We start from the raw sequence: 17,362 nt of genomic DNA, 5'->3' as shown, positions 1-17,362 counted from the left end.
GTGGCAAGATACTTTTTCTCCACAATTATTAGTTTTTGATTAAAATAAATATGGCCTATAAAATGGAAAGTTTTATGAGTGCCATTACATTACTGAGATGCAATCAGTTAAATAAAATTTTTACCTACAAATAATTTTTGTCTTGAAAATTAAAGGTCATTGAGTATATTAATTTTATTTACATTTTTTAAAGATTCAAGTCACTTTAAAACTAAAATTAAGAACAGACTATCCCTATTCATTTTCTTTTTGGTATATTTGTAGTTCTAATAGAAAAAACTCAGTTTTTCAGAATACAAAGCTGTTCTTAAAAAGCAGTATAAATTAAATGAAAGAAGCTGCTTAAAATGGCTCAATTCCTTAATAAAAACAAATATTTGATGACTTGTGAAAAACTAAATTTAGATTTTATAGACCTAAAAACTGTTTGGAAAGAAGTTTGAGTTCAGCATGCAACTAGTTTCTCCTCTCCTTTGGTACATCAAACATTTTTAAGATTTTCTAAATTACTACGTAATGATTTTAAAGTAAGTTTATAAATAGGAAATTTTTTAAAGTTCTGGACTAAACATTGCTTAACAGAAATATAAATCACTTTCTAACTTTGTTATGTATCCAAAGACATGGAAAAAGTCTAACTCAAAATTATTAAGCTTTGCTAAAGAAACATTACAAGGATTTTTTTATATATCCTTTAGTTGATTTTACGTTCAACTGCTAAATATTTACTCTATTACAAATGCTCAGAATATTCTACCTTGCAAAAATAATTTTTACTTACACATACTTAATACTCAAGACATATAAAATACTTACAAAATTTCTTTTACTTCAAACAAAACTTACCATACTCTGGTACAAATATTAGGTAACATTGTGTTAAAACATTATGGCTCTTTTCCCCAGTCTTTTTATTTTTAAACAGGAAAGGATAGTAAAGTATATAATACGAAATCAAATTGTTTTAGAATAAATATAAAATGAAAAAAAGGAAATCTAATTGGAGTGAGAATAGGTGAATGTCGTCAGATATGTGTCATTATATATATATTATATATTATATATATATAATGATAAATAGTTTAATTCCCTGTAAGATTTGCCATTGTCTATAGTTGCAAAAAACTTTTATAATAAAGAGAAAGATTTAAGTATTCTTGAAATATCTTTTACCTGGTGCCTGCAAGTCCTGGATTTCAACCAGTTTTAGTCTGTTATTTACAAATAAAATTTTAAGACCCCAAACACAAATGACACTATTTATTATCGCATTTAACTTTGGTATTAACTTTTTTTAAAAATTTTGTTTCTATTTGTTTTAGGATCTCATCTACCCTGCTCAGGGCTTATTCTTGACTCGATGATCAGAAATCTTGGAGGTACTTAGAAGAATGATATGTAGCTTTAGGGTCACTGAATGCAAGGCAAGTGCCTTATTCACCGAACAATGTTCCATAGATAGGCTATTTTAGGCTAAGTACACTCATTATTTTATGAAAAGTAAAATAAAAATAATGCCTAAAAATTTTAATTTATTAAGTTAGCCAAGGTTAATACATGGCAAATAGATAATAATAGGATGCAATTTGTGAAATGACTATGAAAAATTAATGTTATTTATCTAATTAGACAAGAGCACAATAAGGAGATTTGGGAACCATAATGTCAAAATAAGGAGGATAATAGGAAAATATAGGAAATTGTGAATGAGAAATTTAGTAAAGTGTTAGATAATTAGAGCTGAAAAGTCACAGAAAAATATTTTTTAAAATTTTTGTTTTATTTTGGGCGACACCCAGTGATGCTCAGGGGTTAATCCTGGCTATGCTCTCAAAAATCGCTCCTGGCTTGGGGCTCAGGCGTCTCACAATTTTAAACTCTGTTCCTATACTTTAAAAAATGAGATATTGGAACCAGAGTGGTGGCGCACCGGTAAGGCGTTTGCCTTGCACACCTCTGATGTAGGACGGACAGCGTTTGATCTCCCCACATCCCATATAGTCCCCTGAGCCAGGAGCGATTTCTGAGGGCATAGCCAGGAGTAACCCCTGAGCATCACAAGGGTGTGGCCCAAAAACCAAAAAAAGAGATAACGGGCCAGAGTGGTGATGCAGTGGATGGGCGTTTGCCTTGCATGCCACTGTGATTTCTGAGCACAGAGCCAGGAGTAACCCCTGAGCATCAGTGGGTGTGGCCCAAAAACACATCAAAACAAAAAAAATGAGATATCAGATGGAAGGGGAAGTATTCTTAACCCTTGATTTTTGCAGATCTTATATTTTCAACAAATAGGTCTGCTTTTATTAGATCTTATGGATGTCAAAACAAACAATGACAAATTTAAATAGCAGATTTAAACTACCAAATTTTTTTCCAACAACCCTGAGATTAAGGATTGATGGTTTGCTTTATATTTCTAAGGTATGTTTCCTTGGCTTATATTTGATCAATCACTTTCCTGTCTTCATGTGGTCTCCATTATTTGACTATCTACAATTTTTTTTTTCTTTTCCTCTTCCAGGCTGGGCGGTGTTTTTCTCAAGAATTATTGGGTATTTCAGGAGTATGCTCAGCTAACTATGCTTGAGAGTTCAATACTTATACTTGGGATACAGATCTTAGAGATTCAGTTCTTTCATTGTCCAATGATACTGGGGATTTCATGACCACACATGCAAGGCTAAGGATTCAAATTGGGACTGTACATGCAAGGACCTAGACTTTTAATTTTTCTTAAAAAATGCAAATCTTCTTTTTTTTTTTTTTTGCTTATTGGAGATATAGCTGAGTGGCTATGGTAATTGCCTTGCAGGTATACAACCAAGGTTTTCTTCTGGGAAACTCTGAATATGCCAGGAGTAATTACTGAGTGCGAGCCTGGAGTAAGTTCTGAGCATTGTAATCTACAACCCCCAAAACAAAACAAAATATAAACAAAAACAAACAAAAAATAATGTGTTTGTTTTCAAGAGAACTGGTTTTAAGAAGGAAGTTTACTCCTGGATGAGGCATAGGTCAGGAAAATAATCATTATGACAATGGTGGAGAGAAATGGTCACTCATCAGGAGGAGAGGATGTTAAATAATCATAAAGTGCAATGCATAAAATGCGATCAGTAACAGTACTTTAAATCACAGTGCTTTATTTTATTTGAAAAGGTGACTGTCATGGAGGCAGAGAGATAGTAGAAAAAATGGTGACATTGGTTAAGCTAAGTGGCCATTAGTGAAAGGATTGGTGTTGAAAAATTGTATGCCTGCAGTCCCATTATAAAAAAAAATGCAATTCAAAACAATTTTTTTTGTTTGTTTTTTGGGTCACACCCGGCGGTGCTCAGGGGTTACTCCTGGCTGTCTGCTCAGAAATAGCTCCTGGCAGGCAATGGGGGACCATATGGGACACCGGGATTCAAACCAACCACCTTTGGTCCTGGATCAGCTGCTTGCAAGGCAAACGCCGCTGTGCTATCTCTCCGGACCCTCAAAGTAATTTTTAAATGCAGAATAATATCTATCCTCTTAGATTTATTTCTTTGGAAAATATATTGATTTCCAATTAAAAATACAAGTTTTTAATTGGTAAGGGGCTTACCTTACATGCATACAAAAGGGTTCAATCTTCGATACTGAATACCAAAATCCCCACTAGACATGATTCTTCAGTGCAGAGCCTATAATAAGACTAAAGAATATTGTGGTTTACAAACAAAAGAAGCAAAAAAAGGATTTAAGTCATACAAAATAAGAATCCACTTGAATGTCTTTATTCACTGCATTAAATGCCTTTTCTCCAAATATAGACACAATCTGTGTTACTAGGACTTAATGACTTAAATATATGATTTTGCAGACACGATTCAATATATTTCGGGGCTGGAGAAATAGTACAGCGGTAAGGCATTTGCCTTAGACACAGAAGGATGGTGAATTGAATCCCCGCATCCCATATGGTTCCCTGAGCCTGCCAAAAGCGATTTCTGAGCATAGAGCCAGGAGTAACCCCTGAGCGCTGCCGGGTGTGACCCTAAAACCAAAAATACAGTCAAACTGTTTACAATTCAGTATATTTCACCCATTCTTTTTAATTACATTATGAACGACATTAGTAATTTAAATTCTTAGACATGTTTTACTAATTTTATTTAGCTATGGATCATATAACTGCACTGAAATGTGCTGAAATAAAAAGTAAATAACTTAGAATTTAGATCCAAAAGTTAGATCCATATACAGAGTACAGTTGTATACTTTTAAAAAAAATAACATGTCTAATATTATTTTCAATGTAAGTCTTTAGGTTACCAATGAGTCTTCTTTTGTTAAGTAAATTTCAAGCAAAGAAGGCCTAATATTTAGTAAATTGTCTAAATAAAGAAAAATATCCAGGTCTTTTTTCCTTACATGATTTCATTTTTTACTAGTCTATGTTTGTTTATTTAGATAAGATATTGAATCTTATAAGATAAGATATTGAATCCTGGACTGGTGTCTTATGCAGATTCATCTTAATATATTTAGAAGTTGCATAATCTCCTGTCTCTAATAATATGAACTTATTGATTTCTTTTGCCTTTTATTTAAGCTCTATGTTGCATTTATTTTGTTCCTTATTTTTTCTCCAGTGTAATTTATCTCTGTAATTTTCATTAAGAACCTAATATTTAATCTTACATATAGTTGTAATATTACAACATTATGAGTTTCAGATACATCTCATCTTTGATGAGCATAGGGAAGTCTTGTGAAATGACATAAAGCATTCTAAAAATACCATGTAGCCATTAATGTTCATCCAGATACATGCTAGACATATAATCATCAAAAACTTCTGTTGACTTAATGGGAAAATATGACCTAGAGCCTTAGCTTTAAGAAAAGTAAAATTCTCAAGATAGCATTCTAATAAATGCTATGTTACTTGGCAGAGAAAAATAAAGTGTTCTTTAAAATCCATGTCTTTTAAGATCATAATTGGTAAAAATGCTATGCAATTAGGAAAAAGTAAAGAGACTCTTCTATTGCTATTTGCCAACACTTTAACTATTGAATCTAAGACTGTACACTTCTAGTGAAATCATAGTATCTAAATAAGATATATCACTTACTACATAATGGCACAAAATTCTTACATTCTAGAAAATGAGAAAGAGAGACTTGATTTTAGTTCATAAAAATGCAGTCTCTAAATAAGGAAATTCTAGTTATATTTTTACAAAATGTTGTAATTACCTTCTATTTACTTTATAGATAATAAATATTTTTGTTATTTTTGTGGATAATTATTTACACAATTTATCAGTAAAAGTAATGTCAAAATCTAATTTCCATTAAAATATGTGAGATATTTTTAATGTAGGTAGAAAAATATGTTTGCTATATCTGTAATATAAGATCCAAAAACAATATGTGTGATTTTTTAAAAGCTCTGTTAATCTAATAATATATTATACAGATAAATTAACTGAATGCAAATATTTTTCTTAGTCCATAAAACTAACAAATGTCAAACCTAAGAGCATTTGCTAAGTCAAAACTTTAGTGCACAATGATGTAAGTAAATTATAGGATTATGCTGTGGCTACACAGGCTAGTTAATTTCATAAATGGTTTTTCCTTGAGCCAATAGTGATTCTTTGAATACCAGACCTGTCAGGTTTTAGACAGACTTTTATGTCCTCCATTTAATTATGTGAAGTAATTTACTTGTTAGCCAAAGCCAAAAATTTTTCCAAGACAGAACATTGTTTTATTTTAAACTAACTTATAAATTTATATCAGGTTTAAGGACTAGAATATTTGAGTTTCTATATAGGTTTCTAATTTAACTTCTCAACAGCCTAAAGTGCATATATAAAATATATTTAATCATTTTAATCTCTAAAACTAAGCATCTTTATTTGTGGAATGTCTTCTGTTATTTAAAACTGTTGAGTACAGGTGTTGGATCTATAATACAGCAAGTAGAGCACTTGCTTTACACGTATGATCCCAGCATCCCATGTTTCCCTGAGTCCTGTCTAAAGTGATATTTGAATGCAGTCAGTTGTAAGTCCTGAGAGCTGCTAGATGTGGCCCTCACTAAAACAAAACAATATAATAAATATGGAACTTCTTACAAAATTGGGGCTGGAAGGGTGGCGCAGTGGTAGGGTGTTGCCTACCACGCTGCTGACCTAGGAAGGACCGTGGTCCCATCACCCAGCTTCCCATATGGACTCCCAAGCCAGGAACAATTTCTGAGAGCATAGCCAGGAGTATCCCCTGAGTGTCAATGGGTGTGGCCCAAAAACAAAAACAAACAAACAACAACAAAGAAAACCCACAATTTCTTACAAAGCTATTTGGGTTACGTGACTAGAGATAAATGCCAAGGAAAACAATCAGAAAAAAAGGGTTAGAATAAAAATGAACAGGGAAATTAAAAAGAATTTATGGAAATAACTTTGAAATGACTATGGAACAGGAATTTTCACATTTTAATGGTATCTATTAAATGAAAACATTTTTAGGAACTACTATCAGAACACTTAATGACTGAGTTAAGTTTCTTAGAATTCATAAAACCCATTTTGGGAGTCGGAAGGCAGGCAATATATAGTTTAAAAATAATATAATAAATTAATGATCAATCTGATATTATTTACTATACTTCAGAAGTAATTCAAGGACCATCTTATTCCTCTTCTTTTTGATCAGGCTGAACCTTGACCCAGAAAGCTCTCTAACTCCAGTCTCAACAGAAGGGTGCAGCTAGGACTTGGAAGGGTGCTCTCTAAGCACAAAGGCATGAAAGATTTGAAGTATTAGAAACAGAAATTACTGAATTGAATTTTCAGGTGTACAAGAGGCCAGTGTAATATGAGCATTACAAGAAATGGAAAAAGTGAGATGTACCGAGAAAGTTGGATGGACTTTAAGCATGTGATGGATGAATGGAGAAGGGCAGCCAAAGAACTGTTAAATGATGACTGGGAGCTGGAGCCAGAGCCTTGGCTGCCAACAAGTGAAAACATCAACCAATTTTGAAAAGATTAAACAAATCACAATGAAAGGAAAACTCTAATGATAATGTTACACTGATAATGTGATAATTTGTATTTCTCAAACTTTAAATGTGAAAATAAACGATAAATCATTTGCTGTAATTATTTGTTTATTTTATTGAAATTTTATAATTAACAGATACCTGATCATTTCTTGGCTCCCTATCAATTAAATTAGAATAAACTTCTAATATGCAATTATACTCTATGATCTGAATGGCTCTGACCTGCCTTCCCAATCTTTTGTCTAATTACCATCTCCTCCCCTTTCTTCATTATCTTCTACAACACTGATCTAGTCAGCTCACTGAAAAAGTCTTGTCATTAACCACTTCTCAACACTTTTGTGATCATGGTCTTTCCATCATTTCCCATGCCTTCCTCTTTATTTTTCAGGCTCAATTTTAATCACCATTTGAGACTTCTTGCATAAAATCTTTCTTGATCATCTTACTTTCTTTTTCCTGTTATTGAAACTGGTTTCAACAGCCCTTAAGAAACAATTCTAATTTATTTTTTTTCTATGACAGACCTTTGAACAGCCAGTCTTTCACTGTGCTAAGACTTGTATGGAATGAATGTTCATTTTATCAGTCCACCCCAACATGCACAACAAGCTTGTCTATGTGCATATTATTTCAAAATATGTGGAAGATTTTTGGTTTAGATGGTTTAGATGACAATTTAAATGGCAATAACAAGAAGTCATGTTTACTAGTTTGTTTATTTTGTTTCTTTTGGGGGGACATACCCAGCAATGTTTAGGGGTTACTCCTGGCTCTTCACTCAGAAGTCATTCCTGGCAGGCTTGGGGGACAAAATGGGATGCTAAGGATTAAACCCGGGTTAGCTGCATGCAATCCAAATATTGTATCCACTGTGCTATTGCTCTGGTCTCATGATTACTATTTTGGCTTTAATTCTTTATGCAGTAGTTGTAGCATATGAAAAATCATTAAACATGAAAAGTGATATTAATATATTCAAAATGGAGGAAACACAATGTAGAATACTGTTTGTGTGTACAATTTGAAAATTGAACTTAGACTGTAGCTCTGAAAAATTCCAAAAATGGTTGTTTAAAGCTCAGAAGGAACTCAACAATACCGATTGATGGGGAATTATTCTTAAACTTGTTTGTATCTGAACAATGAGAATTTGGCTCAAGTTTTACCTTTGTAGATTTAGCTTTTAAGCTCTAAATTAAAACATATGGCACCAGTGGTGATTTTCAAACTTTATAATGCACATTATTCTTTAATGATCTACAATAACAAACTAGACAACAATAATTTATAATCATATATTTGGTTTCTATATTAGATTCACATTTGTACACATTAGGCATTCCTGGTTAGAAGGACTTGGCGAGGAAAATTGATGAGAAGTATGTAGATAATGTCAATCAGGTCCCACCTAATAGAAATTTGAAGAAAATAGTCATCAATTAAACACACTGAGTATGGCTACTGATGTCAGCTAGCAATAAAGAAAGCCACTTAATTCATGTTCTAATTTAGGCTACTGTAACAGAATAGAAGATGAGGAAGAATAAAATCTGGCATTGGCAGATTTTGTGCCACCTTCCCTTTAGATTTTGTAATTTGCAATATTGTTACTGAAAGGATATCATGTATACCACTTTATCTCCTTTCAGCACCCACTGTTTGTTCAGAGTGATCATTTCCAAAATATTATTGTCGTAAGAGTCCCTTTTTTATCCCTAACTATACCCCACCACCACTTGTAGCAAGTTTTCTACCATGAACTGGTTCCTCTTGATCACCACTCTATTGGCTATGGGTATTATTAACATAACAATGAGTCCAATTATTCTGTCTATACCTCTCACTCTGGTTCATTTTGCTTTGCATAATTATCTGCATATCCATCCATGCAAAAGCAGATTTCATGACTGGATTTTTCCTAACAGGACTATAGAATTCCATTGTACAGATGTATCATTTATCTTTACCTGTTCATCTGTTCTCAGGCACTTTGATTTATATTCTGGCTATTGTGAATAGTGCTACAATGAACATGGGAATTCAGGGGGAGGGGTCTGTACTGTTTTATTTAATTATATTTGGGCTTCTAGGCTATATTTTTAGGAGTGATATTGCTAGGTCATATAGAAGCTAAATTTCTAGTTTTATGAGGAATATGTATATTGTCTTGCAAAATACTGTACCAGTGGACATTCCCACCAGCAGTAAATGAGAGTCCCTTTAGCACCAATTCCACTTATTCTTGATGTGTGTCAGCGTGAAATGATGTCTCATTGTTATTTTTATTTGCATCTCCCTGACGATTGATGATGTGGAGCTTTCTTCACCTACCTTTTGACCATCTGTTATTTCTTTTCTGTACATCTTTTTTTTCCCCCATTTTAGAAGGGGTTATATTTTTCCTTATTAAGTTCTGTCAGTAACTTGTATATCTTAGATATTAACCCCTTATCAGATGGGTATTAGATCAATAGTTTCTCCCCTTTCATGCAAAATCCTTGTATCCTAGTTACCATTTTCTTTCAGGTGAAGAAGCATCTAAGTTTAAAGTGTCTTCATTTATTTTTGCTTCCACTTATTTAGTCAATGACATCTTAGCCTTGAAGATGCTTCATAATATATATATTCAATGTCATGAATTATTTTGCCTATATTTTCCTCTAAGTAACTTTTGGTTTACTTTTATTCCATATAGTATTGGAAATACCATAGCAATTAGTAAAGACAAATATATCCAGGGCTCCACATAGTTTTTATATCAAGTCCTCACTTTTAGTGTGCAACATGATATTATATTTAGAAAATCCTAAATAATCTGAAAAACCTTTCCTAGAAACAGAAAATTTGTAATTTGTATAGTAATGTAACATGCTATAAAATCAATACAAAAGTGTATGGTATTTCTATATAGGAATACTAAAGAAGAAAGAACATTAAAAACAAGCCCATTCATAATTGTGCCTCAAAAGTATCTAGTATCTTGGAATCAACTTAACAAAATCAGTGAAAGGCCTAAAACCACTGCTTTAAGAAATAAAATAGGACACAAGAACTGGAAATATATTTATTCCCTGCTCATAGATAGGGAGGATTAACATTATTAAAATGACAATACATCCCAAAGCACTGTACATATTTATTGCATTGCCTATAATGATACCCATAGCATTTTTCAAGAAATTGATCAAACATTCCTGAAATGCATATGGAACAATAAGCCCCACAAATAGCTAAACAATTCTGGCAAAAAGAAGATAGGAGGTATCATTTTCCACAATTTTAAACTGCACTATAAAATAGTAGCCATTAAAACAGCATGGTACTGGAATAAAGACAGAACTTCAGATCAATGGTACAGACTTGAGTACCATTAGCTACACCCTCAGGCATATGATCAATTAATCTTTGATAAGACAATGGACAAGAAATATGAAGTGTAGAAAGGAAAGCCTCTTGAACAAGTAGGATTGGGAAAAATGGTCAGTTACATACAAAACAGTGAACTTGTACATCTCTTTAATACCAAGCACAAAAATCAAATTAAAGTAGATTAAATATCTTGATATCTGCAACCTGATGGTGCCACTTCTCTTTAATTATTTGTATATAGAAAAGCCATGGATTTTTGTACATTAATTTTGTAGCCTGGTGCCAGAGAGATAGCATAGAGGTAGGGTGTTTGCCTTTTATGCAGAAGGTCGGTGGTTCAAATCCCGGCATCCAATATGGTCCACCGAACCTGCCAGGAGCGATTTCTGAGATTTCTGAGAGCTGCCGGGTATGACCCAAAAAAACAAAAATATGTAGCCTGCCACTATTTATACAAATCTGTTGTTTATAGAAGATTTTTCTTTGCAAAGTCTAAAGACTAAAGATTTTCTATCTAAAGATATCTAAACATTATCATGTTATTCACATTTTCAATCATAAGGGAGATGCAAATCAAACAACAATGAAATATCAGCTCTACACCACAGATATTGGCACACATTAAAAAAATTAAGAACAACCAGCAAAATTGCGAATGTGGAGCACAGTTGCAAATGTGGGAAGAAAAGGACACTCATTCACGGCTAATGTGAATGTTGATTGGTCCAGTAGTTTGAAATACATTCTGCACTTTCCTCACAAAAATAGAAATTGAGCTACCATTTGACCCAACAACACTGCTACATGAAATATACATTATGGACTCTAAACACAATGTGGAAAAGTCCTCTGCACTGCTATGCTATTTGCAGCACTATCATACAATACTCTGAAACTGAAAACAACCCAGTTTCTGAGAACAAATAAGTGTACAAAGAACTATAATGAATCTACACAATAGAATACTATGCAGCTATTAATAAATGACTTCTTGATATTTTTTTATACATGGATAGATATGGAAAGAACTATGCTGAGTAAAATAAGACAGGGAGAGTGATACACATGAATAATCACAATCATTTTTAAAATTTAAAATATTATAATATTTAAAGATAAATATTATCTTTAATTAATGGCAGAAAGATTATCACATAGCATATCAAATAGCATAGAGAACTCTTAGGACAGAGAAGAGACCACTGTGGCATTGATAATCGGAAATGGTCACTTGGACAAGAAGTAGGTGCTGAATGGTGACAAAGTGATATGCCTGGTACCCCTTTAGCAATAATATTGCAAAGCACAGTATATAAATGAAAACAGATGACAGAGAGAATGTCTGCCACAGCTGCAGGTGGAGAGGTGGGCAGAAGGAAAGCTGGGTACGTTGGTGGCAGGAATTACATACTGGCCAAGGGCTTTCGACATTGTATGACTGAAAGTCAATCACGATCAGCTTTCTAACGGTATTTAATTAAAAATTATTATGAAATAAATAAAATTTAAAAAGAAAATATTATATGGATCATTAATAAAACTATTTTCAGTTTTATTTTTTAAACTTTAAATGCTTTGAATTTAATAGAAGGGGAACAAAAGGCATCTGTTTGGCTTCTTTCAGCACAATTAATTTATTATAGCACTAATATACTTATAAAAATGGTCTACAGTTATGATAAATGTGAATGAAAGAAATACTGTCATTCTAAGATGGTTTAGTTATTTATTGCTATCTTCATACATATGAATATTTATATATGAATATATAGGAAGTATATATATACTGCCTAGTGTGCTTACTAGGAACATAAGGCTTAAAATATATTTAAGGGAGGCCTGATATATATCCTTATAAAACATAAAAAGCTTCAATAATATGTTGTGTTTATATTATGTATGCTCTTAAATCTTTAAAATAGCAGACATTTGGGAAATTAAAATTCTGAAGAAAAGTACCATTTACCTTACCACCACAGCTTCACCATATTTTTATCTGTTGAAAGTGATTTGTGGTTTATGTTTTGTAAATGACCTTCTATGTCCTGCATGAATGCTTAGAAATTGTTTCCATTTCCTAGAGTCAGAATATGAAATATTATTTAAAGTCTACATTTTGCTTTAAATTTACCCAGTGGTTACTGTTCCAGAGGTCAAATTTCAACCCAAATCCTTGGTCTTCCAGGCCTGGAAACCTTTTGGAAAGCTCTGTTTCTGTTTTCATCTCCTCAAAAACTGTCTCTGCAGACAGACAGAGGTTTGGCATCTGTATATCTCCTTCACATATTATAAATTACTTATGGAACCTGGAGAAAGTTAAAATGCCTTTTAGGTGGAAAAAAAGATGAATAAGAATTTATTCAGATGTTTAAGAAGGGTTAGAACACAATGCATTTAAATAGCTACTGGATTCATGGCAGCATTTTAGAATCAATCTTAATAAATATTCTAAAGTGTATTTCAAAGTATGTTGTCTAATGGCATTTATTCATGTCATGCCATAACGTTTCTTCTATACATTATTCACTACCAGAATTTAGTCTATTAAATAAGAAATGTATTTATTATTGCTCTCTTAGCAATCTTGTATAAAATACCAGGTGCAAAACTGTCAAAAAAATCTAGATCTACTCATGGTGGAATAGGCAGTTCAATGTTTGATACATCATCTTTAGGTGGTTACATATCACAGCATGATAAATAGAGGGGAAGAATTGAAGAAGACAGTCATATATAGATTTGAAATGGAAATAGAAGTATTGCATAAGTCAAAGATAGTTCTCAAAATGTATATGCAGATTCCCGTTTCCTCTTTGTTATTAAATTTTATTATCTAAAGTTTTATTTATCTTTAAGGATTCTTACTAGATAGAAGAATTTAAAATTTCTGAGTCTTATGTTACAGAAGAGAAACTAGTATGCATATGAATAGTTTAACATTTTCTTTCTCCTTTTGTAAAACTATTTCTTTTAAAGGTATGAGTACAATGATAATCAACCTAGATATCCAACAACAGATGAGTGGGTCATATAATTATGGCACATATATACAGTCGAATACTATATAGCTGTAATCATGTAATTTGCTATAATGTGGATGGAAATGAAAGATATTATATTAAAAATATTATAAAAGCCAGAAGGATAAATACTGAATAATATAACCTTTGTGTGGTATTTAAAATAACTGCATGAAGAAATTCAGTGGTCTAAATGGGAATTGTCTCAAATGCTCTTGGCCCCAGCATATAGTGAGAAAGAAAGGAATTGAGTGGAGAAAGATAAACACAAATATGAAAGAATGGACACAAGCTGAGCGCGCGAACAGCCGCCTGCTCCAGCTGGGTTTCTCTTGCTCCGGGAAGGACCGCGCGAACGGCCACCCATTCCTGCTGGGTTTCATTTGCCCCAGGGAAGGTAGGGAAGCTCCGCCAACACACGACGACTGCGCGAATACCCACCGCGCCCCATCCCCCGTCAGGTTAGGCCACAGAAAGAGCACAGGAGGAGCCAAACCTCAGCAAACCCACCCAACAGTACCTCTAGATCCACCCTCAGGGAGGGGACCCATTCCCACACCACAGGGGATCAAAACAGGCTGAAATAGGAAGGAACAGTACTCCAAAGCACACCAATAAACACAAAGAAATATGGGTAAATCAAAGAGAACCCTAAGTTTTGATGATATGGAGACAAACCCTAACAAGTTTCCAAGTGCGCCAAAATGCACAGATTAGTGGGAAGGCGACCTAAAAGCAGCAATGAGGAAGGAAATGCAAGAATCAATAAAAGAAATGAGAGAAAACTTAGCTACCGAGTATAAGATATCTATGGAGGAATGAATCAGCCAAATTAAAGAAGAAATGTTAAAGAGCATGAGAGAGTCCATACAAAAAGAAGTGAAGGAATTAACAGACAAAGTAAAAAGCCTTACTAGCAGAAACACAGAGTTGGAGAAACACATTGAAGAACTAGAAGGAAAACTGCAAACAAAAAATGACCAAGAAACCAACAAAGAAATAAAAGGCAAAGCACTGGAAGGAAAAGTCCAGTACATAATGAACAAGGACAAAAGAAACAATCTAAGAATCGTGGGTATACCAGAAGGGGAGGAAATAGGGAAAGGGGAAGAACAAGTAGTCAGAGAGATAATAGCAGAGAACTTCCCCACCCTCTGGAATGAAACTTCAGGGCAAATCCAGGAAATCAAGAGGGTCCCTAATAAAATAGACCCCAATAAACCAACACCGAGACATATAGCAATCAAAATGGCAAAAAAGAAAGAGAAAGAGGAACTTCTTAAGGCAATAAGAGAGAAAAAAACCTCAAGTACAAAGGTAGGGACATAAGAATCAAACCAGATCTGCCAGTCGAAATAATTCAACCTAGAAGACAGTGGAATGACATATTTAAACGAATGAATGAAAGAAACTTCCAAACTAGAGTCCAATATCCAGCAAAACTATCATTCATATGGGAGGACAGACTAAAAACATTTTCAAACAAGACCGAACTAGAGCTATTTGTGCAAACAAAACCGATTCTAAACAACCTACTCAGAGATGAATTACACAATCCAAACCCACGATTGTAACAAAAGCCACCCTACACAACACAACTGCACAACAGTCCTCTCTCTCACTAATCTCCCTAAATGTTAATGGCCTAAACTCTCCAATTAAAAGACGCATAGTAGAGAACTGGATTAGGAAAAATAAACCGGACTTCTGCTGTCTGCAAGAAACACACCTACAGCTACAGGATAAGCACAGGCTTAGAATAAAAGGATGGAAAGTAATTATTCAGGCCAATGGAAAACAAAAAAGAGCAGGACAGCCATTCTTATATCAGACCAAATTGCATTCAACCTCAAGAGTGATCAGAGACAAAGAGGGTCACTACTTATTGATCAGGGGAACATTAGATCAAGAAACATTACCCTGGTCAATATCCATGCACATAATCTAGAGTCAGCAAAATATGTGAGGCAACTGCTCATAAACCTGGAGAAACACATGAAGGGAAATGTGATAATAGTAGGGGACCTCAATACTCCACTTTCACCACTGGACAGATCCACCAAACAGAAAAATAGCAAAGAAATAAGAGCTCTAAATGAAAAATTAGAAGATTTGGGGCTAATAGACTTATATAGAGCCCTCCATCCCCAAAAAGCAGAATACACATTCTTCTCAAGCCCACATGGAACCTTCTCCAGAATAGACCATATCTTAAGATACAAAGCCAACCTATATAAGATCACAAAGGTAAGGATCATTAGAAGTACCCTTTCAGAACACTATGCAACAGAGGTCAAAATTGACATCAAGAAGAAGCAATGGAGAAAGACTAATACCTGGAGATTAAACAACATGCTGCTCAACAACAGCTGGATCAAAGAACAACTCAAGGAAGAAATAAAAAGATTCCTTGAGACAAATGAAAATGAAGAGACAACCTGTCAAAATTTGTGGGACAGAGCAAAAGCAGTAATTAGGGGGAAACTCATAGCAATACAGGCCTATATCAAGAAACAGGAAAATAACAAAACCAACAGTTTAAAAGATCACCTCAAAGAATTGGAACAACAGCAACAGAGAAATCCAACCACAATCAGAAGGCAAGAAATAATAAAAACCAGAGCAGAAATAAACAACATAGAAACCAAGAAAACAATACAAAAAGTCAATGAGACCAGGAGTTGGTTTTTCGAAAAAATAAACAAGATAGACAAACCACTGGCAAAACTCACCAAAAAAAGAGGGAAAACACCCAAATCAGTAGGATCACAAATGAAAGGGGAGATATTACAACAGAACCCCAAGAAATACAACATATCATAAGTTCATATTATGAACAACTATACTCAGCTAGGATAGAGAACCCAGGAGAAATCGACAGATTCTTGGAGAAAAACCCTCTTCTGAGACTGGACAAGGAAGACCTAGAAAGCCTAAACAGACCAATCACCTCAGAGGAAATTGAAGATGTAATTAAAAAGCTCCCTAAGAACAAAAGCCCAGGACCAGATGGATTTACAGGTGAATTCTACCAAACATTCCGAGAAGAGTTACTACCACTTTTCCATAGGCTCTTCCAAACCATAGAAAAAACAGGAATCCTCCCTAACTCCTTCTATGAGGCAAATATCACACTCATTCCCAAAGATGGCAAAGACACCACCACGAAAGAAAAGTACAGACTATTCTCACTAATGAACATAGATGCAAAGATACTCAACAAAATCTTAGCAAACCGAATCCAGCACTTCATCAAAAAGATCATACATCATGACCAAGTGGGTTTTATACCAGGAATGCAAGGTTGGTTCAACATACGCAAATCAATCAACATTATACATCACATCAACAACAAGAAAAACAAAAACCACATGATCATATCAATCGATGCAGAGAAGGCGTTTGACAAAATCCAACACCCTTTCATGTTAAATACACTCAGCAAAATAGGGTAAGAAGGAACCTTCCTCAAGATAGTTACAGCTATCTATGAAAAGACTACAACCAACATTATACTTAATGGCGAGAAACTAGAAGCATTCCCACTAAGGTCAGGAACTAGGCAAGGCTGCCCACTCTCTCCACTATTATTCAATATAACCTTAAAAGTCCTAGCAATAGCAATCCGACAAGAGAAGGGAATCAAAGGAATACAAATTGGGAAAGAGGAACACAAACTATCTCTATTTGCAGATGATATGATGATATACATCGAAAATTCTAAAGAGTCCACAGTAAAACTCCTAGAAACAATTAACCAATACAGCAAAGTGGCTGGATACAAAGTCAATACACAAAAGACAGTAGCGTTTCTATATACAAACAACGAAGTCGAGGAGAGAGCGATTAAAAATACAATACCATTTAAAATAGTATCAAAAATATCAGGTACCTAGGAATCAACCTTACAAGGGAAGTGAAA

The sequence above is a fragment of the Suncus etruscus genome, chromosome 7, assembly GCF_024139225.1.
Source record: "Suncus etruscus isolate mSunEtr1 chromosome 7, mSunEtr1.pri.cur, whole genome shotgun sequence".
In the NCBI taxonomy this organism is placed as follows: domain Eukaryota; kingdom Metazoa; phylum Chordata; class Mammalia; order Eulipotyphla; family Soricidae; genus Suncus; species Suncus etruscus.
Note: the sequence above shows the minus strand (reverse complement) of the source record.